The sequence below is a fragment of the Varroa jacobsoni genome, unplaced genomic scaffold (assembly GCF_002532875.2).
Source record: "Varroa jacobsoni isolate VJ856 unplaced genomic scaffold, vjacob_1.0 contig00010, whole genome shotgun sequence".
Classification (NCBI taxonomy): Eukaryota; Metazoa; Arthropoda; class Arachnida; order Mesostigmata; family Varroidae; genus Varroa; species Varroa jacobsoni.
The window spans coordinates 251,795-278,465 of NW_019214395.1; the positions used below are offsets into that span (position 1 = coordinate 251,795).

The 26,671-nt window shown below is 40.5% G+C and overlaps 3 long non-coding RNA genes across 4 annotated transcripts; all 3 read left to right on the top strand.

Moving 5' to 3' along the window:
* Positions 1-8,983: 8,983 nt before the first annotated feature.
* LOC147752114 (uncharacterized) lies at positions 8,984-12,966 on the top strand. The gene is made up of 3 exons (XR_015314994.1): positions 8,984-9,379; positions 12,228-12,537; positions 12,780-12,966. It is a non-coding gene; the product is annotated as an uncharacterized LOC147752114 (long non-coding RNA).
* A 227-nt stretch (positions 12,967-13,193) lies between these two features.
* LOC147752115 (uncharacterized) lies at positions 13,194-17,557 on the top strand. Of its 2 annotated transcripts, XR_015314993.1 has the most exons (4): positions 13,194-13,493; positions 16,035-16,088; positions 16,532-16,674; positions 16,996-17,557. It is a non-coding gene; the product is annotated as an uncharacterized LOC147752115 (long non-coding RNA). The 2 variants fall into 2 exon arrangements; XR_015314992.1 differs by lacking the exon at positions 16,996-17,557 and having other exon boundaries at positions 16,532-16,954.
* A 7,300-nt stretch (positions 17,558-24,857) lies between these two features.
* On the top strand, positions 24,858-26,389 carry LOC147752116 (uncharacterized). The gene is made up of 2 exons (XR_015314996.1): positions 24,858-25,084; positions 26,313-26,389. It is a non-coding gene; the product is annotated as an uncharacterized LOC147752116 (long non-coding RNA).
* The last annotated feature ends 282 nt before the right edge of the window (positions 26,390-26,671 follow it).

The following is a 26,671-nucleotide window of genomic DNA, read 5'->3' on the forward strand; positions in this document are numbered from 1 at the left end:
GAGTCCATTGCTATTAAGATCGTAGAGCAACGATTCCCGGTAGTGGCAATTGCAGCAGAACTCTATACTGCTATCTTTAATCTAGTAACTGTTCGAAAAAAAGAAGAATAGAACATTTGAATAAACCGCCTGTATCGAGGACTCTTTCAAATCGTGTCTAATTTGATTCGTTATAATCATTTGATCCTCGATCACCTAAAGAACAGTATTTCAACGCTTATTCGAGGAAGCTGCTTGCTTAAGCCCGCCACGCGCATACATAAATACTTATCTTGTACGATAACAAATTAACTAATTATACCCTATGACGTGGACTGAAAGGCTGTAGCCATGCGGGACACTTATTAACCAGCAGAATCAGAACAAATCGAATTGTTTCATATCGACGATCGTTTACGCCCTGTACATTTACTCGTTCTTCGTTCAGTCCCACCGGTCACCTCGTCATTAGAGGCTGCTTTACGTGATAAACTCTTCATTTTCCTGTCATCTGAGAAAATTTTAATTTTTCCAAATTTTAATTTGCTTTTTTAGACAATCACGATCTAACTGTATAGCAAAAATATTCAACTGATTACCAGTTTAGTTGAATGTTGCAACGAGTCCATCTTTATTTGGCGATCACACATATATAATGTATCAGTGCGTTCTAGCGAATCTCACTCACTTTACACTTCGGAATAACAATTCATTAATAAAATTTTCCTTAACTTATTACATCGAGATATGTTTATAGACTACTTGCGACATGAAGTTGTGTTAGTTGTCAGGATGGTATTTTTTAATCTTTGGACATGAGCTCTTAGACATTTTAGCCGCGAGTTTTTAAATTTTTCATCATAGAATCTTCTCATCGGGCCAAAACAACCAATTTCCAAGATATAATCAAAATTGTCAAGATCTCGTTTGCGATGGCCTGGACGAGTATAGCGAGCTGCGTCCGCATATATATATATATACATATGTATAGAGGCATTGTTTATTATATTTGTTATATGTGTATATTTTGTTATACGTGTTCTTGTCATTATCGCTACATTAGAAAAATGTGTCATCGAAATAAGATAAAAAGTGTAGGAAGAGTTGCGTTACTACTAATTTCACTGCTTATAGGCCTGCGCAATAGATTAGGACGTCGGAGGCAGCGGCAGGTATCATCGGCTAGTCACATGAGAGTCTGTTCGGCCTTGCTCATGTACTTCTGTCAGGCTTAACGCAGTATTGGTATTAGGTTTGTGCAATCAGCGAAGTCGAAATTTGTGTTATAGTTGCTAACTTTTCGAAAACCCGTAAGTTAAACTAGAAATTCGATTATTTCTAAGGTCATAGTCAATCTGCCGAGCAAACAGCTATAGAACTAACATATGAAATTGGCCTATGTAATTTTCTTTGAGGAAGTTATGATAGTACTGTGATAATGTAAAATAAGGGGTTCTTGTACGTGCCGGAAATGTGGTATAAAAGCAAAAAATATTTGTCCATGTTCGAGAAAATGGCGGCTATCCGAGTATTATAGAACTCTGGAGGTGTTAACGCAACAGCAGGATGTACGAAAAATCAAACGGTCAAATTAAATTATATACATATAGATTAAAACTACGTTAAGTTTTTGTTTAATGTGTCCTAGATTTAAGCCAAACGGTGTGATTTTCTTATACTTACAATTAACTAGTATAGAAAAAAAAATGATAATATTTGTCAGATAAAATATTCCAAGTCCCGACAAGGTGGAAGCGTCTAGGTAGGAGCAGTTAAAAATGTTCGCATGTGCCAACAACTTTAAAAATAATTAGCAGCAGCGATTTATCCCTTGTAGTCATGGGTACAAGGAACGCTATAGCGTCGCCTTTGCTTCATGTTACCGTCATCTTCAAACTATGAAAAATACGGCCGAACGAAAACACCAGTTATCTTCGTTAGTGATTTTATTTTAGTTTTATATATATATATATATATATATATATATATATATATATATATCTATTTCGAAATCTCGTTTGTATTTTAGAGCTACAATAGATTCACGTTAAGTCTCTTTTAATGACGTGTACAAAAGTTATCCTTCGACGTACCAATTAAATTGCTAGCAAAATTGAGTAAATGATACATAAATACTAAGCTTGAATAATAGAGGGCACCGGGGAAGCACAGCAACGGATGCCTGGCAGCTGCGACAACAAATCTGGCCAAATCTTTTTCATATCTGCGAGTTACCGCTGCACTATTGCGTGCACGATCAATTGTTTCAGTTTACACGTACACGTCTTCAGTCAACACATACGACGGTAGCACCCGGCTACCACTTAAACCATTGATTGGAGCATTTGCGGGGTGACAAAGGCGCCAGGCTTACGAGCACAAAACCTCGATTTCAAGTCTGAGCTGAGACACGAACATTTTTCAGGCCATCTAAATCGTTAAATCCTAGTAAAATAAACTAGACCAGCGCGAGTATTATTACACACTCTATTAGTAATATATATATATATATATATATACTGGTCCCTATCATGCTACAAATAACACTGTTCTTTGCAGCTTAAAGACACTGAAGAGTTTCAGCCGCTACAGAAAATCGTGAAACTCAGCATTACGCTTTTTGCGGTGTATGTCGACTCAGCCCCACGAGCGTTATTACCTCAAGCTATTACTATCGCACGCACATAGCATGATATCGTCCAATGAGCCTTATACGGCTTACGTTCCCATATGGATACATTCTCTAAGGTCTAGCCAGCTTGGCGCATTTTAGAGAATCGCGACCTTTACATGCAAGCCACGCAGGAAACTGTACGCGTATTGTGCCTGCGGCGTTTTCGTCTGTGCACGTCATGGAGCTCCGACATTACCAATAATATTCGCCGCATCCTGGCAACTGACTCACTAAAATTATCTATCGAAGATCTCAGCCGTACGGGACAGTCAGCTCAAATGGTCGAAACGAAAGAGCATACAAGCACAGACTTTCATTTCACGTCTTTGAGCAAATACAACCAACAAAGCTGAACGTCTACTGACGGGCGGAGATGCTAACGTTCTCCTGGATAGCGACAATAAAGAATTGCGCAGTGTATTCGACAAAGTTCTAAGCGCGGCATCGTGAAAAAGCAAAAATACGGAGTTGGTACCACGTAAAAAATACGGTTGTGAGGGTGGGTTAATCAGAAGTAACTCGTATGATGCATAGGTAGGTCAGAATTGATCGGAACCAATAGAGGCTCAGTTAGTCAAAGCAGATGCATCATATACATATAAATACAAGCAAACATATGTGCTAGTTATGGCAGTAGTGACAGATTGCCTGATACCAACTTCATGTGTACTTAAGTATTGTTATTTACGATTAAGAAGTTTCGTTTTTGCGTTCCAAAGCCTTGAACTTCACTGAGTTTCGGGATGTCTGTTCTAAGGACTTGAGTACCCATATTTCAAGATATGTTAACGCATGTCATACATAGCTAATCTGTATCACATAACTCCTCTAAGGGCTCCAATTGGCTCGCTAAAGTGAGAACTATATAACTTGCTGGCCTGCTATATTTAGCTCAGCAATTATATTATTGGTTTCCATTAATTATATGGCTAAACGATTCTCCTATTAATTTCATTCATCGTGTTTTTTTTTTACAACACTTTACACAGACAAGTGATTTATATTTTACCATAAGCGTTGACAAGTTAATTCCTACTCCTATTTAATATCGGCCGTTTTCATTCTATCTTACGCTGTAGAATAGCGGAATCGTAGTGAATAAAATAATTCCGGCTGCCAGTTTCTATGTGAGACTCTCGAGACCTCACTTTTTTTTGCAAAATGTTCAGCTCCTCTGCAATCTGGACTTGGTAATAAAGGCCACTGATGCGTCGGCAAGCTCCCCGATAACGTATCTCATTTTCATTGATGAAAAAACGCCGAACCAATCGACAAACTACTGATAAAATCACCCATATATATATCAATGCTTGGCTAGCGATATGTTTGTCAATGTAGTAACTAGCGTTGCCCCTCGAATAAAATTGGTTTCGGCTTTGCAGATCGAGGTGTGTTAAAGACGCCGATTTACATTACCGAGCAGTGGATCAGATCCTTAGAGGAGATTTTCCGCACCTTTCTGTGATTATCACGTTTTATTGCGTTTTTTTTTCTGATAAAACTGTTGAGCGGGAGTCCAACCTGTAGAAAACTGGACTAAGAAGAACAGAAATGCACTTTTTTTTTAAGGACGTAACAGAGGAGACGACACAGACGAAATCGCCTCGTGTATTATTATTTCCAAGGTAACCTTGAATAGGTAACCTTGAACCAACCAGGCAGATATCGCATAGGATCGCTTCGTGTATTGTAGCTTCACGGTATCCTTGAAGTTGGCATGGACTAAGTTGCATGGCATCAAGTTATTCGTCGTCGTATGCCTGGTCAGAGCGAGAGAAGCGGTTTTCAACTTCTTGCTGGAATATGTTGACACCGTTTTGTCCACTGATGTTACGCATTGATTTGTTGACAGGAATCAAGCTAGGTCTTTGTTCGCTTAATAGATCTCAGCGAATATCACTTATTTTCATTTAACTTAAAAAAAAAAAAAAAAACTTTCAGATAACGACTTCTGGCAACAAGAAAGTTTTAAATAATTAGCATGCCCGAAAGCAAGCTCAGTTTTTTAAACTGAATCTTTAACGTACTTACAGGATATCTCTTGGACAGAGAGCTCAGTCTCAGCGATATGAAAATTCCATTTAGATGCGTTTACTTTTCTCTAGTCTCATAATTAATCACAACGAAGACCATGAATTTTCCTAATTTGTTTAATGATCTACAAGGTAATCTGACAGAGGTAATCTTTATGTACAAGGTGCTTTAGCCGGAAAAATCCTGTTGACCGCTACTTGAGCTTGCAGCACAATGTTACGCACGTACCAATGCTAAGAAGCAACTATAACAAAATGATAGGCAGGTGATTATCACTCGTATGATGCAATTAGAAGTATTTAAGCTGATACTATTCTAACGAAAAGAAAATCACGTTTGGAGTTTTTCCCAGCTGCTGGCGTTTTAGCTCCGAAAAAGCCGTAGATTGTCTCAATGCATTGTCAGCGCCCTCTATTGACTACATTGTTCCAAGGAATGGCGTCGTCTGCTACACAACTCTATAAGCCGCTCGTAGACGATGCAATTTTTGCACTCGCAGGAAAGCACAGATGGTCCTGTGGATATGTGCTTCGCGTTTCAAGAGCACAGTCATGAATTGAGCTCAACCGTTATTATGGTCGAAAATAGCGTATGTTAGAATAAATCTGGAAAAATCAAAACTACCGAACTACAGGCATTACTGTCCCTTGCAGGGGTGTTGCAAAATCTCAAAAATAATAGGTTTATTTTATCTCGTTCATTTACCTATTCTCGAAATGCATAGAATATTATTTTCTTGCTTCTAATTCATATTTTTTACGCGTGCAGTTATTATGATTATACATCGACCAAGCAAGAGAGGCAATCATGCCAAGATAGCATTGAACGTAGTGCTACTTTGGAAATTAAAATAAAATTGCGGAAAATTAGAGCGTAATACAATCGACTGAATTGACTATGATATGGTGTAGAGAAAAGCGGCCGTTAACTTCTTGTCGAAGGATTGCCCCTAGCAGTGCTTCAATGCATTTTCAGGAGCTGTTGTGATATTAGCAAGAGGAGATCGTTTTTAAAAATCTTTTCTGCGATTCAGAGGAAGCCAACTTTCAGTGGCTTCAGCTCGATTGAAAAATGTTCATTAGCAGATGAGATCACTAAAAGAACAATTTTCAGTGTCCACGAACTCAGCCCTTCATTTATATGCAGTTGACTTCAGATGTCTATAGCAGGGGGCCACGGCCATATCTAGCACATGTGGCCTATTTTCCATTCAAAACTACTGTGAGTGGTTCTGTTTCAATTTAGCCACAGCAATTCAGGTAATCTAATAACAGCTCTGGAGTACGGTTCAATATAAAGCCTAATCAATACAAGATCGAAAGACAGCATCACCCGAATTTTCGGAAGGGTGACATCCACGTCCACTCTCTTTCGCTTTCGCTCTTTCGTCTCCCTAACAGCCAATTCGGAGGGTAGTGCGATGTACACAGTTATACGGTGAATAGCGTACTGTGTGTTCTGCGGGTGTGCACTATGGCGCCACTTGGTGCTAAAATTCTTTCATTTCTCATTCCTTTTGGTTCCCATATTTTATTTCGGGGATGGGACAGCTGTATGCGGTGGACCGTCAGGGCTTCCCCCTGCAATGGTCCGTTTTCAGCTGACCTCGGTTAGAGCTCGTTTTTTGTTCTTTGCTGCTGCAGTGTCTTGTTCACCTTTCGACTACTACGCATAAGAGCAAATGCGGGCAAAATGTGATGAAATATCATTTATCGTTTTACAACTGCCTGAATTAGTGAAATATCTGAAAGCTACCAGCGAAATCCAGCCAGGAGGAGGCTCGTTAAGCTTTGCGAGGTCTGATCAAGTCGGATTTCGCTATTCAATGCTCTATGCACAGCATCAGATGGTAGAACTGGATCATTATGTATCCGTGTGCGTGCGTGCGTGCGTGCGCACGTATAATCGCCTAAGTAGAAGCGCTTTACAAGTAAAAATGCTCACAATTCCCCTATAGTTTTCGTCTGGAGCTATATAGGAACAGTGAGGCTATATAGCAATAGGAATGCCATAGAGAGTCGTATGCTTTAACAGGTTAGACAGTAGGTACGGGTCTGCACCCCACTGATATTGAGAACGTCAAGTCAGGTAGATTTGTAGTAAAATGGTCCCAAGCGTATTAACAGCAGTGAGAGCAGGTTGAACGTATTTTCAGTTCTGTTAAGCATAGCTTTCTTGGGCTCGACTAGTCCATACGAAGTTTTGCGGGGAATTCGCTCAAGCGTTTCCTGAAGTCATTTGTGGCTTGTAGGTCATGGCAAAAGCCGATCCCGTTAGAGAGCAAAAAACGTTCCTTTTTATGCAGCTTTTTTGATAGGCTAAACATAGCATTTTTTCTTTCCACGCATTTCGCTTGTTAAACTGTCATGTCGTATTTTTATCAACGCGACTGCTGGGCCGGGCCTGACACAGTTCCTGTTGCGTCCTTTTGTAACACAGCAGAACGAAGGCGCCAGAGATTCTGCTTGGTATCAGTAGACCCGTGGTAACGGAAACTGGAGCAAAGAAGCAAAGGTCGGAGTTAAATGAAACTTTCGATCCGAGTTAACACTAAAAGTAAGTGATGAATCCTTAGGCCTCCCTTGAATCATCTATTTTTTTTCTCTTGAGATTCAGCAATCGATGTTTTGATGAGTATCGAGGGGGCGCTTTCTGGTTCATAACGAGAAGCCCATTTATTCAAACAATGATATGATAGCGAATCAGAACCACACACTGAGCGTCTGGAGTGCTTACTAAAGGTCGAGCCGGTATTCAGGCTGCTTGAGAAAGTTTGAGTTCTGCGGAAACCTGTTTAACTATAACTAAATTTACATTTCGAACCAGTAAAAAACGATCTGACTTTGCAGATGCGCCTTACCAATGTGTCTACTGCCAGTGCATACGTTAATAGATCATCTAAATAGTAGATAACTAGGTTCTTCGAAGTTTGTTAATCTGCGGTAACTTCTTTTCTGGAACTCGTCCTACCAAGTCATTCGAGTTAATAAGGCAAGGTTAAGGCTAAAAAAAAATAGCTTCAGTCAAATCCGCTCAACAATCACTCGCTACACAGGGATGGCCGTCCAGACGACGCGGTGGAGCTGCAGCGTGCGTCTTGTACGACCGACGATAAAATGCGTGGTCCTTAAAGTTGTCGTCCTGGATGAATCTGGAACATCGATTCGTTTTAAAGACTTGTTCCTTGCGTTGTGAACATGAGCCTGCTGGAACAAAGGGCGCCTCTTAAACTGTCAGCGCAAAGTTTTTTGGGAAATAGAAATTACTTGGAACACAACTGAAGAATACCTGAAAATGCCAGGAGTGCATGTAAAGGCGTTTCGAAATACGAGTGAATGAAAAAATATGACTAGATTGGTAACCCAAGTTAGTGAGCTAGTTAGTAAAGAAACGCACTGAAAGAAAAAATCGTCTGAATTTTGAGAAGTTATAAGAACTTGTTTAACACATGCTTGTAATTGTTCGTGTACAATTCGATCACACATTTTACTTGCTTTCGATTGCAACAGTTTAAATGGTCCAGATACATTGAACAATAGAATTAAAGTGATCCATGCATATCTGTGTCAACCGTTTTTTTCAAAGTTCTATGACAAACGTAAGGCCTAACGAGCTGTAAGCGGAACCTGTGAGCGCAGTTGTCAAAGACGTGTTAGGACTTGTATGCTATCGAGACTTGAATAAGTACATGCTTACGATAATGCCCTTACAGAAGATGACGGTTTATTAAATTGGGCGATCTAAGCTATCCTAATAGACTTAGAAGAATTTTGAAATTAATTAGAGATTTCAAGCTAACCACGATATGCTCGCTAATCTAATCAGATCACGGGCCTTTGATACGACTCGCATCCCTAGTCCTCGTGATCGAAAGCTATATTATATATGACCAACAATGAAATCCTAAATACAACAGAATAATGAGTACGTACTGAATCGCCATCTATTAAAAACTATTAACTTTTTGTTTGGATCAATTTTTTCGTTCAATTACTAACCGGATGTCTGAGTATACAAAAATACTGTGAAAGAGCACCCTGCAGCGTTATACACGTAATACTTAATTAGTTATATTATCAAGATATCAGTTTAGTAAATTGATTATAATAACGCTATTGAAATTTTGAATTGTCGAGTGCAATCCAGCATTACTGAATTATGTGGTTTACCTCGTACATGGCCCTCAGAGCACAAACTGGAGTATCTCTATGTTATTTTTTTTGAAAATGTATTTTCTATATAAATCAACACTGTTGGACATATCGAAAGCTGTATCAGTGTGGTACTGGGCGATCTCGCCCGTACCGCATTTTAGCTTTCCCATCTCTCCGATTGGCTGTTTCGTTTCGAAGATGTTCGTGGACGCTTTGTTTTGCGACCGCGCATCGTTATATTGATCAGTGATTCTCACGGAAGTAGGCTAATGACTAAATGCTTGCTAGAACATTACCCAGATGCCAGTTCAAACAGGCTGCATAAAAATAGCTTATGCCGATGGTACAGATAAGGGATGGAGCCGAGGTTTCGTTTGATTTCGTCTTCTGTGAGTGATTTGCAATAACTCCTTTTTTTCCTAATGAGTAAGAGGGGACAAGTAGAAAACTCGATACGATGCCTTCGACCATGCTGCAGTATATTAAATCCTATAATTTGTCACTACAGCCGGCCAAAGGATTTTAGAGGACATTGCATGTAAGTGGACAAGCAGCAATACATATATTAGTAGATTGGCGTAATTTCTTTTTACCAATAGGTAATCGTTAGGTGCTTTAAGACGCTTATTAGAACGAAAAGGTCGATTCTATCTGCCCGATTCTGTTTTTTTTTCGTAATTCATACTCGGAAATTTTACTATCTTGGGTAATATTGAGCCCAGCTTCTTTTATTGGTTTATTGCGTCGTTTAATTATTTTTCATTCAACCCAAGTTGAGCAAATCCTATGCCTTCAAAAAATGTGCGCGCATGGTTTTCTCTTTCATATTTAAAAATTGAATACAACGACCAATTTGAGCGTAGGTCTCTTCTTCTATTGATAACAACGAAGGCCCTACTGAACACTCTCTTCGGCTTATGCCATTTTCGAAAGCAGCTAGAACCGGGAAACATTTTTCCATTTGACCAAGCGACGTGATGCGGATCTGCATTCATATGCTATATTGCAGCATAATGCGGTGTTCCACCCTTGACGTCTTTTCTTTTGAAGAAGGTACAAGCGTACCCCGTATTTGTATCAGACCGGGTAACGTGCATTCGTATCGTTACGTGAAACTAAGGAAAGCCGGTGTGCAACACTTGAGGCATAAGCGTAGATGGTGGCCGTCTTTTGTTCTCCATTGATGTATACTAGAAAGGGCTCAATGGCGTACGGCTGAATGGGGTCGTGTGTAACCTTAAATGAACACCGATCCCTTCTTGTCCGCTGAAACACCTAAGAGTTGTAGATGGGAATGCGTACCTGATACACAGCTGAATGTCGGTCGGATGTCTGTGTCATGCAGATCATCTATGGGTAATGTACCGGGTGACGTAAAAAATCTGTTAGAAGGTTGAAAAAAATCTCAAAAATTTGAAAGTTTTTGTTTTTTTCTTCGTACTCTCATTTTTCTCACGTTTCGTTCTTTAGGAAATGTGAACTTAAGATTAATAAAACGCTGCGGAAGGAACACCAGATCTAGGCTATCGAATAATTGGAATAATATATATTATCCGGGTAACGGCTGCTTATATGGTCACTGAGTCATAACGACCAGCTGATAACTACGTAACCAAAACGGCCGGTGAACGGGCCTGATCCAGTTATGTCGGACAAATTGTGTGGTTTACCTGTAGCCAAGCAACCGATCGCTATTCGATGCATCAGTTTGCGAAGTTTATACGTATAGCAAATTGTTTAGGTCATATTTGTTGAGAGCTTTATACGTACTAGATATGTTTGGTGAGTCGTAGCCTCTTATTCTAGCCGACCTTGCTAGCTAACAATTCGGGTATTGATCTGCTATATCCATCTTCCATCGATCAATTACGGTGGTCGTTTAAAGGAGCCTTTGAGCGCAATGCTTCAATCCAACGGCTAGGTAATAGTGCTGATTTTACTGAAAAATTTGGATCGACGTATGTGTGCAGGTATGCCAATATCTGCGATCGATATATATATATGCATATATTCCAAAGAAGTTGGGACATTGTAGATTTTTGGCACCTGCCACTGCAAGAAGGACAACAGTATGAAAAAAGCCAGTACAAGTGTGCCTATTCTAATTGGCTAATAATAGAGTAGATATTAGTTGTCGTCAGGCGCTCCCTGTCGTTAGTAGTACTTGTGCTAACAATTTTTTACCAATACCATGGCAACAGTGACTACACATAATCGATTTGGCATAGGCTCGTCAAAGACAAAGAGCTACAATAGACTAACTGGGCTACTAGAAACGTGGATCTATGTATGCGTACGTAGTGACCTGAGTTAGTTTCATTGGAACTTGTAAATCGCACAAATGTGAGTGAACTTGATCAGTGTCAAGTGCTTTCCAGAGAGTTGCCAAATTTGTTTTTAACGCTATTTTTATCGTTCTTTATCTGGAAAACTTAGGAATTAAGTTGATTTTATTATTTGGCAAACTTTGCTGATTCCAGCTTTTTGTGGATGACCAGATGATTCTTTTAGCTAGTAGTTTCTAAGTGGAGATACGATATTGATCTTATTATAGGAATAAAACTTGTTCTCAAGTAAGTGGAGCAGCTTTCATGCTTAGGAAAGCCCGCGCTTCGCTTATGCAACTGCTGTTCAGTCAGCCTATGAAATAACGTTTCACTGGATATTGATGAAGCCGTTACCGATCATAAAGTCATGCGGTGCCTTAAAGGTGCGATTGAAAAATCTACTCTATAAGCATGTGTCTACCAAGTAACCGAAGAGAATTCTTTTTTAACGAACCTATTATAAAGTTATGTTTTTTTTTTTTCGTTTTTTTTTTTGCTAGCTAGCATTCTGTTTTCAAGCAAGCAGAGTCATAGTTTTGTCATCAAAGATACCTGATATAAAAATGTTTTATTTATTACTTACCCAGTAGTGCAAGCTTATCGGAGAGGTATGGTGATTTTCGAGATGTTGATACGCGGGAACTTTCAAAATATGAAGGATCTAATATAAAACAGCACTGCGCTTTAAATTAGGTTGACTTTCAATATAGAATTTACATGAAGTCACATTTTGATTCGATATTTGAGTGTTAGGTTTATAAGAGGGATGGCCCTCTCCATAGGAGACCCTAAAAAAAAAAATGTGCCTGGCCATACGGCCTACGACACTTCCGTGATACTATAAGCAATTTCAAATATCGTATTATCTATTTGGGTTTTCAGTCGAATGCGATTGTAATACCATTCATATTGACTTTCGGGTCTTTTAAGCCGCGCAGGAAAAGTACTATCATTGGAAAAAGATGCTCTCACACGTTCTTTTTCACACAGAGCCTACATCTCGGGGTTATTACTAGATTATTGAAAGACTCATTTTTTAGTATTTTGGTAATCTTGCAGGAAAATGAAGAGCGATTAGTTTGCCGGTCAAACGTTCCCTCCCGAGAGTGGGCATCGTCTATTTGCATTGATACTTCCTTTGGATATACAAGTACCGTAATTGGCGTTCAAAAGTTCGGCTACTCAGGTACATTACGGCTTCTCTACGTGGACTGCACAATACATAAATCGTAACTCAAAGGTTAAACAAGAAGCGTTCACCGAAAGAAACAGGGCCGTCGGTGCTTCCGATTGTTTCCTGAAAACGATCGAAGGACTCAAAAGGTCGTCAGCCAAGGGCCAGAAGGTTTATCGAAGACCTCAGTAAAGGGTAACCAATCTGATTAAATGGCTGCTGAAGCAAACGTTTATGAGACGACAGCTTACATTGCAAGCATATTAAAACGTATTCTTTAATTTCAAGCCGAGTTAATACCCGTTAATAAATCATGTCATACTGTCTAGAAAAAAGTACGATTACTTGCAATAGTCTTAGGACTAATAAACTTATTTAATTATATTCGATAACCAAACACACGTAATTTATGCAATTGGTGTTCAACTAACTTGCAGATGAGCTTTGAGCGTTATGCGATTGTTGTGCCCAAAAACGTGAGAACGTGGTAAATGTCTGTTCGCCAAAAGGGTTTCACACTCGACAGAGAGAAACGCGGGGTAATACGCGTTATTGATGGCCATCGTGAAGCATTACTGACAGTGTTCCAGAATTTTGTCTTTTTAAAATATTTCGAGCGTTTAAAACGAGGGCAAATGTTTCATTGTGGAATAGTTAGGTCATTGTTTAATAAAATTCATTTTTTGCTTTCATAGAGTAACTCGAGTTCCACAACTTTCATAAGTACCACTTCGTTTACCTTTAAACAATGTTATATCGATTATAAATCGATTACAGAAATGGCTTAGAGGCAGCGCCGAAGTTTATAGTACGCTAACGCAATGAATGATATTGAATTTCTCAGAAAGACAACAAAGTTTTCAACATTTGCTCACTGTATGACCCGCTACGGTCGTGGTCTGCTGGTATATCCGCTTTATGATTTAACAGACAAAACGCGTCGAGAGAAAAAGTTCGAAGATCATTGTTACCGATAGCCATCGCCGCTCGACACGCCAAAATTAGAAAACAGGCTGACTGTCGAGCCGTTGTCGAGATTTAATTCACTCAGGGTCATGATTGTGTCGATGCGGTAGTTGTGTTGATTCGGATAGCGCAGGACACGGATATATAATCAAGCAACGCGCTGGATTGATTCGACTACTCCAAAGGTTCCAATGTTACCTCAAACTTTCATATTGCCAGTATTACATCAATGATTCTCTCCTGTCTCTGTGATACGCTAACATGCGTTGCATCCGTTTAATGAAAATGAGGCGCAGTACGAGTCCTTCACGTGTTTGATAGCCAGTTGAAGCATAAACTATAAATAATTTTTGTTATTCATTCATATTGAGTAGACGTGTCGGCGTGTCGTTGGCCACCACCAGCTACCCCTAATCATTTTTAACCACGGCTTTCAACCAGTAGGGTCCATCGTGAAAACGGCCTAATATAGGAACGCCCAAGGTAGCTACCCTTGATCGAACAAGTGAGAGCAAGGGTAGCTACCTTGGGCGATTTGCGCCAGGCATCATGCGATACACGTGTTTTTAAGAGTAAATTTCGTTATATCAAAGGCTAGCACTTTATTTAGATAAGTGTTTAACCATAGCTTAGCGAACCTGAACGAGTAATCGTAAACTCCCCTTGTTACTGATGCTAGCCAAAACACGCGTAACTTTGAATGGATGTCATGGCTTCCAGACCAACTTGCTAAGAGTTTCAAAAGCCGAAAGCTGTGACGTACTTATGACGAGGGGGTCCAAAAAAACACCTTATTTATTATTAAGCAATTGAGATTTATTATGTAGTACAGTACAGTGTCGTTATGTGGAAGGACATGAAAGATCTGCCCGAATATCTCCACGGTCCATACGTTGAATTGGTGCGTCTGACGGCTAGTGTGCACAATACCGACAAAATAAGCAAAACATGCTTCTCAAAATAGATAGAAAAGTTCACGTAAGTAATGATCACAATGGATTCAGCTAGGAGTATAAATCATCCGTTCGAAGTTTGGCTGCTATATATCATATAAGTTAAGCTATCTATGAGACAAAGCTAACAGCACAATTGCCGCATATGACACGTAGCCTTAATCTGCGCTTGACCTAATAGGAGTATTAATACCTAAAAAGATGGTACTATCCAATTCCTAAACGGTTGTTTTTAAGCAGGCTTTTTAATGGGAATGGTGCTAACATACTAGGTACGAAGAGCGTTTTAGAACGTACCACACGGCATGATCAGGGACTCTGTGTTTATAAGGAGCCATTCAACACACATTCTTTATGCTGACAAATCTGCTCACTTATTATCCCGGTGATGGCTATTTAGACTACACTCAAATTGTCGATTCTCCTGACCTGAGGATTATGTTCAGTCAAGTTTCAGACGCGCCGCCGTTTTCAGGCACACAGCACGTTGCGGCTCTATGCCACAGTTTAAATGGCCCCCTTAAGCTTAACCCTGCCAGAAACAATTGACGTTTGCTGCCAGGCAAGGCTCTTCGACTATGGCTAACTACACGCTTTTCGCCACAGCTACAGTTTCTGTATCATCAGGAGACCCACACAGTTCGCTTAGCGGGAAACATAAGAGGTACATCGACCCCAAGCACCAAGAAGCTGCCAGGCTGCGTGAGGGCTTGCGAGAAGCGGCGCCTCGGCAATGGAAATGGCAGTATAGAATCGCTTCGCACTGCCCCGAGGAAGGATGCCCGCTGTTATGTATAATGGAGGAACATACCGAGAATAACAACAAAGGTCCATTTACGAAAGCTCTCTCCTGTCTTCTTGGCGTTTAGGGGGTGCTTTTGGCAGTTCCCTTATTGAACGGTTGACAAAGTTCCGGATAGCGGGCATATGGCCGAGCGATACAAGCATCATGTGGGCAGGTTTCGCCTCGTCTGCTCTGTAATGGCTAGTCGCTACGCTATACAAAAATCCATTGAACAAACGGGATGGGTGCCAATGGGGACATGTGTCGACATTCGGCGATTTTGGTCAGCCGATGGTGAGGCAATGACAATGAATGCGTCGCCCTCCTTTTGTGAGAAATGTGGACATCACAGCCATCAAGGTCCGTCGCGTCGTTTCTCGGTCGAACCTAGACCTCGCATACATTATATTCCGGCTTCCACTCGACAGGGGCTTCGGTCCAGTGGTAAAATTGCAATGTACATGAAGATCTCTATCTAAAAGCAACACCTGATAAATGTTTAATGAACCTTCACAATGAACAAAACGAAAACTATATATGTTGTAAACTAAGATAAGTAATACAGGTACATATGTGAGCATTAGTTAAGAAAGACACGTCGATTTTTTAAGCCTGTGAGTTTTTAGAACATAGAAGCATATTTTTTACCTTTTAAATGCTTACTTTTTGCAAAACTATTGAAATTTAGTAATGGCCTTGAAGAGACTTATTAATATGACCAACATGCGACCAAAGCAACAAAAAGCGTATAATACAAAAAGAGTATAAAGCTTCTCTTTCTTGCGCATTACTATCACTTATTCGGAAGCATTTGATATCATTTGCTCAATGATACGTGTCAACCTGTAGTAATCATTTTCTCTAGATCATACCTAACAATTACGATCCAGGTTAGCAGGTCTGATAGGGTCGTTCTAAGTGGATGCCCACATTTATTTTGCTCATGCAGGCCACTAATGCGCCCCCAATTTGTCGTTGTCATATTACAGTATAAGCGAGTACTGGCTATGTGACACAAGTCACGCGGAAAGACAACGTGACATGTAAATATGTGCTAGCGAATTTTCTTATTTCGGTTGTCAACAAAATGGTAGGTTGGCTGACTGGGTCGCGGAATTCCTGCCAAGGACAGATGGCGCGTCAGTGACCATTCTTGATAAATTCCGTGTGCTCGCTGTCATGTTCAAGACCTGTTCTATTTACACTACCTCCCAACCCAGTTTAAGCCCGGCACCATTGCTTGCTTCGCCTCTTGACAAGGATAGTGAAAAAGTGAAGTTTAACAGCTCCACTTTGATTTCTCTGCCTTTATGTCTCTGTGTAGACTGACAACATTTTTAAGTAGAAATGGCTGCAGCCATAGTGAAGAAGTCCCTGGCAATGCGGCTCGGCCAGTTTGTAGGACGTGGAAGTCACAAGGACAGGAAGTAAACCTCAAAACGGTTTGGGTACTCGAGCTAACGTAGCAATACATTGTGAATTCCAGTTGAGTGCGGTTCGTTGTCTTCTTCGTTGGCCTGCCACCGCGTCACGTAGCACATGGGAGAAGGGAGCGCCGCTCCAGGGTGATGTGAAGCCTTCTGCAGAAGAGCGGTTGTACTGCCTTTCGATTCTCGAAAGGCTTGTTGTGTATGAGTGTGCTCTTGTCTGAGTACTGCTCAGAGTTACCGAAGCTTTCAACAATAGCCAGCAATATATCATGTTTAATGGGGATGGTCTTTTTCAGCGATACGTTTCTACATGTTTGCGTGCGGTAGACCTATAAAGGTTATAACGGGGAAAATTAATAATAATAAATTTCGAAGAGCCGCAGCCTACACTGGAAGAAATTATCGAATAATAAGAGAATAAAAATAGCTAGTTTATTATTGATATCAGGAGCGAACTTCCGGTTTTATCGCTCATAACCCATAACAATCGAATTTGACGTGCTTAATTATTCCTTTCCAGGACATGCTCCATCCTTCTACACATATATACCAAGTAATGCAAAACCTGGCACCTTACGCTTTTCCCGTTTTACGTTCGGTATCGCCGTTAGGCATTCCATTAGACGCGTGACTCCCAGCACGAAACGAAGTCTGTCCGTGCCCGGGCTCGAACCCAGGCGACAACATGTCCTTAAGGTCAGCAGGCAAGGGCATCATCCACTGACCTATCACCAGGACCAAGTTTAACCTAAAGCCAGTTTAAACCTGTTCAACTTAAATTTGAATTCACTGTAATTGGTCTATCAGACGTTTCGTCAATCGCTGTCACTGCCTTGTCGGTATTTCTGTGCTTCGATCGCAATATTTTCGTTATAGTTTTTTCTGTCGCTCTGTTTCAATGGGTCTACTGAATAGTTATTCTATCATAAGTCTTCCTGATCGCGCTGAATTCCGTTATGCTGTTTCAGTTGTTCATTTACAATGAAAAAAAAAAAATACTTTAGTCCCAAGTCGTAATCCTGTAATGATAATAAATCCTGTGGCAAAGAGCCTGTAGTGATTGTGCCGCATCCCTAATGCTGTCGAGCCATCACCGCACCACCGTACCGTCGTTATTTTTTCTACTTGTTTGCTGTGTCAAAGTGAAGCTTGCCTTGATTCTTATTTGCCTACGCAATTATTAGAATGCTTGAGAAACGAACCTGTATTTGCGCTTAAATGTATTACAAATTCTCAAAAACCGCTCAAAAAGGTAATGTCTAGCTCGGCTATGCCCGTGGTAGAATTCTTGTCTTACTAAGAGCCAGGATAATTCTTCTCAATTATAGAATGTTTGCCGTTACCGTGTTTCTTCTTAGCGCCTAGAGAAATTACAAACCTAGCAACGCGTTTCGAAATATGGGCCGAACCGATAGGCGTCATATGCATGCATATACCTTCATACATATGGGACGAGCTTTTGGAATCAGTTGGCTATATGAAATAAGTAATAGAATCAGTATAATTAATTTTATTTATAAATTCCTTTGATTTCACTTCCGGATACGCAGTTAAACAAACGCTTCAAACGCGCTATGTATTAGAGTAAGGCTGGTTCGCGCAAAAGACACAAGTTTGCTTACGTTTGTTATCCTTTACAATAGTTTTTAAATATTTTCGAGGTCATATTGTTAGATCAACGAGCGCAACGGAATTCAAGGAATACATCGAGTACCAGATAGAAATAAAATGCTCTTAGACGCTTTCGCGTGAAAAGCCCTATCTTTGCCTTCGGGGTGCTTATGCCGTTGCTCAACATAGTTGGGTCAGATTTTGGCAAAGGCATCAAAAGACAATAAATATAACCGAAATTGACAAAACATTGACGTAATATGTTTTGCATGAAAAACATTGATATATAAGTACTATATGCAGAATCTCACTTAGAACTTACTCTATGCGGCCCTTGAACATGTACAGTCTATTCAAAGATAACAGCCCCAATGACTTGCTGTCTTAAGAATTGCTTGGGTTTCTCTGATTCGATTCGTAATAAATGATTCCTATTTTGCAGTACATGACTATACACAGTATCGGCAGTTCTGAAACATTTCAGTAAAGGCCTGTGACGACGCCATCACCTACGAGCTCCAGAAAGCAAATGACAGCCCAAATTCAGGTATCATAGAGTGCTGCGACCACCGCAGTGTTTAACGGTAACAAAATGCCGCTGAAAATGGAAATGCCTTTTTACAGTCTACAACATATACTATCTACGAAAGCAAGATATTGCCGTCAGCAAACACGACAGAAGACTATGTTCTAGTTTGCGAAATTAGCAGTACATTAATTGAACGGAGACATTACCATGACCAAGGCCAAAGGCAGGAAAAAGTTTTTCCCTATCTGATACCATCGAATACCAAGTTTTATCAAAATCGCCAAACTTCTCTGTGTTGTCATTTTGTATTGGTTTATTCTGGGCGACTTACTGGTTTGGTATAAATCAACTTCTCAAATATTTTATAGGAACACAAATTTGACTTACTGCTTTCTTTATAGGGTTCTCTGTTCGCAATAAGGGTTTATATTGTGTTTCCTCGACATCATAAATGAGTTTTCTTCGTAAAGGTCGAAATTTTCTTTGACGTACGCCATCCATCGTTAGAGCTGTAACTTGGTACTAAGGTAGCACTCCAGTACAATAAATATGACATGTCGTTTGATTTCCTCTCCAATCCTAGCTGCCTATTATTACGCGTGCTTAACGTGAGCGTCACACCTATTTAGGCCATGATCGGTAGAATATACATGATTTATCAGATATCTTATCGTTTGTAGGTAGATTTCAAATCCCTGTAGCGGTTGCGAAATCTAGGTCAGCAACTCCCTCCGGCAAACAAATCACTCATAATTCTAATCCCAGATGAAATATACAGCGGACAGACCAATAAATTGCTTGCACGAAATTCACTCAGAAATGCCACAGAGATACTAGACGCCGTAACGCTTGTTTATTGCTTATATTCTTACCGTTTCCGTTGTCCGAAGCTGTTTAAGGTAAAAAAAAATGGCCTAACTTCGTCGTTCTGACTTCGAATGTTCCATCATATATTAACAATAGCTTGTCCATGATATTGAATGCCACAGTGTCTATATAATATCTACCTCATTTGCTCAGGGAGCTTCAAGCATCATCCCTATTTGATCACTATACGTACGCTATGTGAATCAATTTGATGCTTTCTTTAATAGTCGAAAGAAGAGAAAGGCGCCTAACTCGATTCTGCCGACCTTTTCATCCTGAAAGAGCTCGGAGGCAGACCTCTTTTTTGTCAGCCCCTTTTCGATTTGCCATCGGCAAGTTCTTCTATATTCTTTTCCTCATTCTGCAATACCGTCAAAGACTTGCCTGCAGGTTCCATTCCGGGCAAGTCCCCACTGACAGGAGTTCTTTGCTTTTCTCTCACTTTTTCTCCTTCACCGCCGAACTAAAACTTTGCTCGTCTGCACCAGCGATGGTCACCGACCCCTAGCACATTCTCCGGGGGAGCGACCGGCCAGCTCGTGTTCCATAACCTCAGCCCGACAACTTGCTCTAGCCCTAGGTCAGTCAGGCCAAGTACTAGTACCGCGTCCTCTCTGTTGCCCACAAGCTAGGGACGGCTAGAGAAGGCGGTGGCGGCGAGCGAAAGTGCAAGTCCAAAGGGAAACATTGGTCGCGGACGAAGTCGAGCGAGAAATTGCTGCTACCTTGCTAAGGCAAAGCGCTGTCCTGGCGCTGTACCGGGACACAGCCAAACCCAAAGGCATAGACGGCACTGAGAATTGCGTCGCCCGTAAGATCCCGCCAACTTCCCTCAACCTCCGCGTTAGCTTAGCACGGAACCGAGTGAAAATGTGGTTCGAGGAAAAACGTTGCTTGGACTCTATTCCCCGTAATATTTTTCTACCACTCGACCACCAAAAAGCTCGCGGCTGAACACACACACACAGCGACGAATAAGATAGAGGTAAAGACAGTTAGCTAAACCTGGGGTTGAAATCTACCAGGGACCAATTCAGTTAGGTGGCATTGGCTAGCTTCACGGGGAGTGAAAAAAGATACTATTTTGAATGACCGTACAGTACTCTAGTTAGTTTTCCTTTTTTGAGTGCGTGTATAATTTTAAGGAAGTGCAGGTAAAAAGCGTCCTTTCTGGTCAAGGATCGAAACTGATTCGAAACATTTTTTTAAGCTTAATGCATAAATAAATGTGCATAAAAAAATGCATAAATATTTAGTGTGGATTTCCTATTAGAGCTAAATAATTTTTACTTCTGAGCTGATACCTGCAATTAGGCAATACGATATAAAAACTTCTTGGACCTGTTTCAACGAGGCAAAACCGAATATAGTTGTACTCTAATTGATTGTACTAAATGCGAAACAGAGACACAAGAAGGTAAACTACTAACCTTTTAGCTATTGTTGGCAAATATTGCTATTTCGTATTCAGAATTATTATTTCTTCCACAATCCGTCAAGTGTGCTCTACTACCTCTGTAGGAAATTTACTATGTTATCGAATTTAATTGATAAAATTTGCCTTTAAAGTTAAATAAAGGACAGCTGATCGGCTCCCTTTTTGTTGTATTTTAGCAGTAAAGGCATTGTAACATCTAAGAGCTTCATAGAGATCTTCGAGGCAAGGGTCTATAACGGCGCAGCAAGTCCGTGATAGTGACTTTAGAAGGGCGTACAGCTTGAGAACAGAAACCGAGTCCATGGTAGTATGAGCTGGGGCTTCGAGGTTTAATAGCGGCGTTGCGTGGTCGGTGAAATCCCTCGCGCTGTCAATTAATAACGACCTTTCAAAACTGTCAAGCCGACGTTGCTCCTCTGAGCTCGATGTGGCACGCAAACCCATTATCGAGCCCAATTTATAATATTACTATAACACGAACAAAAGCTGTTCTCTAGAGTAAAGCAGGTGAAGTTTCTGCTACATCATATGGCGTTTAGGTTAGTACTGATGGCCCAACTAACGAGTTGTTGCGGCACACAGCTTTAGCACATGCACTCTCTATGACTCAAATCTAACGAGATCTTTGAATCTTTATTGTTTACTAAGATACTGTAGTTTTGTAAAACACTTCTTTTATTCTCGTAGTGATTGGCATTTTAGCTTAGAACGTACGCGCTCGCGAAAGTGATCGCGTCCTTATTCGACAGAAATCCGTGCGCTCTGAACGAAACCTTGAACTTAGTAAACCGGAAGAAGTCGTTAGGACAATGGATGGTCAATCAGGTCTAATCTTAATTCGTAAACTTTTACCATGGTTCTGGCAAGCAAACAGTTAGTACATGGCAAACACACTCTTCTAAGTGTGCTAACCTTCATTTGGCGGTAAGTAAACGTTATTTGATGAAACGATGTCAAGCAAGCTGGCACAAGTACGTTCAAATTCAGCTGCTTGAAATCAACGGATACCACCGTTGCCGATGATGACTTGATATTTTAAAGGAAACACTAAAATCGTCTAGTGCGAGTGATTGTTTCATTATGCGATATGTTTGCATTATATTAGTAAAGTTCAAAACCAGTGCACAGAAGATCTTTTTCTGATGAAGTAGGTGTCGTGTATGTAATATACGATCGAGAGTGCACAAATAATGATTCAAGCTTTCAGATGCTAGAAACTAACTGCAATCTATCAGTCGTCTCTATGTGGCCTCTCCATCGTCTGACATGCTCGGACAGGACGTTTCCTTGCCCTGGCATAGCCTAGTGGCCCATTGTGTTTTTGTCATGCATTGTCATCTTCATTAGAATTTCGCCCCCATACAAAGTGTCACCGATGGGTCCCTGATTTGAAATTCAACGTGAAGAGCCAATTCTAAATTGTCTTTCACGCTTCGTTTTAAATAATTATTCGTGTATGGCGGGTCGCTTGCACATCTCCTTTGTCACTTTGGCCGGGTCCATTCATTTTAATCGAACTACGCCGTGTTCATCTAATAGGTCAGGAGTGCATGGAACAGGACAAAATACTGGCTAAGGATCCCGTAAAAATATCATGTATTTCAAGTTCCTATGACTTTTATTTGGATATCAAAGTAAATCGGAAATTTTTCCTAGCAACATGTCAGACATCGTAAAGGGATCATTAATTACATTTATCGTCTATGATGCACATCTTTGACCTCGCCCGAGCGTTTGGATGTTTGCGAGAGGGGGCATGGAGCAAGCAATCCCCTCCGAGGTTCTTCGTTTGAAGAAAAATTGTATTGATGATGGTAATTTTACTGTGGGCTATGCACTACAAGTAACCGTAAACGAATGCGGTAACAGTCAACTTTGCTAAATGCGATATGCTTTTACTCGGGCTAGCGAGATTGACGATAGGATCTAACATTTTGTTATAAATGTTATAAAAAAAAAAATATAAAAACAATCGATATAATAGATAATACAGTACTTTTTCGTCCGATAATTTAGTGTAGAATACGGTTAAACTATGTTGGAACTGATCTCAGCTGGTTAGTAAACATTGCTTCATGAGGTTTTGCACAAAGACTCTCTTGAAAGTCGCTTACCTTAGCACAAAACCCAGATCATGCAAAATGGTTATAATACGGCAGTCGCAAAAGTGTATAATGCGCAATGGGTTTTCGGAATGTTTTCGACTGCAAAATCAGTATATGCCAAAAGCTATAGAGAAATCAAACAATACATTAAAAAAAAATTGTTTACAGTGTGATATTGAGGATGGTTTCCTCACCGCGCATCGGAATCTCTGTTAATATTGCTCCTGGACATTGTTTAGAAAGATTTTGATATATTCTATCCTACAGCGCATGTTTTTTTCACGTCGTGTTATTGCACGTACAATATGTTGGAACCCTCTTTACAATATAACCCCATCTGAATAGAGTAATTACGTCCGAGTAACGCTAAATAGATCTTAATTAAGCTGTATCTCTCTAGATATTATTTGAACGCTTCGCAGCACCTGCACGAGAATTTTATTTTAGGACAGGTGATACGGCGACTAAAATCCATTGTTGCTAAGCAAATAAAGACGATACTGCTGTGTACAGACGTGTGAAATAAAAAAGTATTTTTCTTGCAATTAATTTGACGATGCAAGTCATCAGACTTTTAATTATATTGGACTCAAGTATTTGTTTGAATATTAGAAATGTTTCCTTTGAATTTACGTCCTTCAAAAACCTCTTCTTCTTTTGCTCCTTCGAGGCTCATTCTCTGTAGCGGAAGGAACTTGTCCTTCTTTACGCCCGGCGTCGCTTGTTTCATCCAGGATGCCTCGTGGATATGTCGCAGGTAGAACGATAAATAATTACGTTCTTCACTTTACCACGTCAGATACCATCTGCTGCTGCTAATACTATTACCACTGCTGCTGCCGTCGCCTCAGCTGCTCAGGTTGCTCCTTCAGCTCCCTGTTCTCAGCAACATCAGCGTCTTCGTTTTGGTTGCAGACGGTGTTATCACCTGTCTGAGGTTCGACGACCTACTCAACTTGCTGGCTTCAAGAGTTCTCTCACCGGGTTTCTTCTCTTTTCTGTTCTACTTGCGATTTTTGACCCATGACACAAAGGTCAAGCCATTGGCACACAGCGTTCGTCTGATCAGCGAGTTTTCGTCGGTGTCAATTTCCTCGTGCGCTGTGCTGGTCTGGCGCTTTTTGGCATCCTTTCATGTCATCCAACTGGCTGACCTGGATTGCTACCTAGCCTCCCCTTCAAACCCCTTCCGGCGCTCTGTCTAGCAGCCCATGAATTGCACCGCGGCTATCTCCTTACTCTTTCATTCTTCGTTCTCGCAATACACGTATAGTGCTGCTATTATCCTACTGCAGAGGACCACGTGGTGACTCTGCCTGACTGACTGCCCGGCCCCGACCGGTACCCTGCGCGACGTGACTCCACTCTGGTATCATAGAAAGGCCGCTGGGTGACGAATTAAAGCTCGCCAGTTTCCGGTAGCTAGCAAGGTAGCTGGTCGTTAGATTTTAAGTTAAAAATGGAGGCCACCTGAAACTGAACCTCAACAAAGTGAATGACCACTAGTTAAATGCCTCCTTCGCTTATGTTTAAAGAAAAAAATCTACGCGGCTAAGTTAGGTTGGAGGAGACCCGCTATGTCTTAACTACTACTTTGAAATGCTGCAGTTTTGTACGTACCTGCTATTATTACACAACATTAGATATCCTGTTTCTTTTGCTCCCCATGTTGTGTGGTATCTGTGTTTACTGGTTTTTATATCTAATCTCATCAGTTCAGTAATAACTATTATCTACGGAACGTGAAAAATGAAATAGGCTGAGTGGCTAACAGTAAACGGTGGGATCAAATGCGCTTAATTATACCATTCTTTACCCTGTAAGGCGGATATCGCAGGATTGCATGTTGAGTTTTCTTTTTGGAGAGAGATTTCTGGTGGCAGGCCTTAAAGTGATTTCAGTAACATTAGACAGAGGCGCCAGTCACAGAAACGGGGGACACGGGGATGATAATAAAAGATGTCGCTTCACCTTGTCCTACTCTTTTCACTTCCCACTTCGACTCCAGGTAGGCCTTGTGTCCACAGGTAGCTTGAAGCGCTCTCTTCATGCGATTAAGGTAAGTGCCTAGATCACGCCCATTTACGAATAGATCATTAATTTCTGCAGAAATTCTGCTATTGTTTCACCAAGTCCGGACCTTTGATTGATTTAAGTCAACAAAAATAGCCAGGAAATATCAGTTTGTCCACAATGACGTGTTTGCTATGCTTTTTTTACTACAGCTGAATTTCGTACACTTCGACATATTTCTGCAAAACTGATATCTGTGTGTTCTAATCATATCGATTTGTGCTCGAATTAGTATGTCGTATAGATAGAAATTACTGTCTACTGATTGTCACGAAAAAAAAAAACAGACAGGGTAGAGCATGTAATTTTTTCATTATCTGACAAATATTAGTAAAGACAGTCGTCGAAAATGTTGAATATACGGAAGTATATTCAACATTTTCGACGATATATATGAGTTTATATACGGAAATAGATACACATATACGGTTATGTAGGCGCAGAGCGAATAGCTGTGAAGCGTTCCAGCCAGTGACAAAGTTGCGCCAGTCCGCAATGAATACTGATTATGTTAGTTTTCATTGACAAAAAAGCTATTGTTGGGTGAGTTTTTCAATGTATTACGGAATATGTTGGTTAAACGTGCTATAAATCTCAGGTATATCTATACAGATTTAAAATACCATCGATATGAATAGATTGAGGATTGTTTGACATTGCCTTTTGTGAGAACGATTGAGCTTTTTAACCCTGGGCTAACTCGTGAGGCACTAGAAATCCTTCTTGTTCTAGAACTTAAAAACAGGTGTTGGTGAATGATAGTGACATTATTTAAGTGACATATAAAATTAGATAGTTATACGAGACACTTGAAATTTCATCGGCCAATAAAGCAATCCAAGCGTTGCGCTAAAATTTCATTAGTTATTCTATTGGGTAACTGACGGTGCGTTTTTGGAAAAAAACGTTTTCTATTTGTCTAAATACAATTGCATTATTCTTTACAATGCTCTAATAAATGGATGAAGGCATTGCTAGCATGTGCCTGTTACATGTTCTTAAGGTAAACTTCACTGCCCTGGAAAATGTTACTATATATAAACTTTATTGGCAGTAAGTTAGTATTAGCTGAATACAAGCGATTCGGTATTAGTTCAGTTTCTAACTAAATTTTGAAAATACTCTATTTGACCGCTAATGCGGTAGGAAAAGCACTGACGATTTTGTGGCAAAGTTAATTGATGTAACATTTTTCCTTTCTGATTTTATTTCAGAGTGGCGACAGCTTACACTATTCCACGATATACGTATATATTAAAACGCGCATTGGGCAGAGCTTGTGAAAAACCAAGGGGCCGACCCGTTCTGTCGATAGCTAGAAAGAAATTCGAACGTGACAACTGGTTCTAGGTAGCTATGAGGTTAAAATGCAAGGCACGCCACTTTAAGGACCCTTTGTTTTTTCGCATTGACAGGCCGTTGCGTTGCCAACGCGCTCCTCGGCCAGCTACAACAGCTAGGACAACGTTAAGCAATTCGCTTCTCTGTTTTTCGCCTCCTTCCCTCCCCATGCTAACTTGCTAAAACACTCTGAACGTGCGAGGTTTGGCAATGCTTACGATCTCTGTAATTA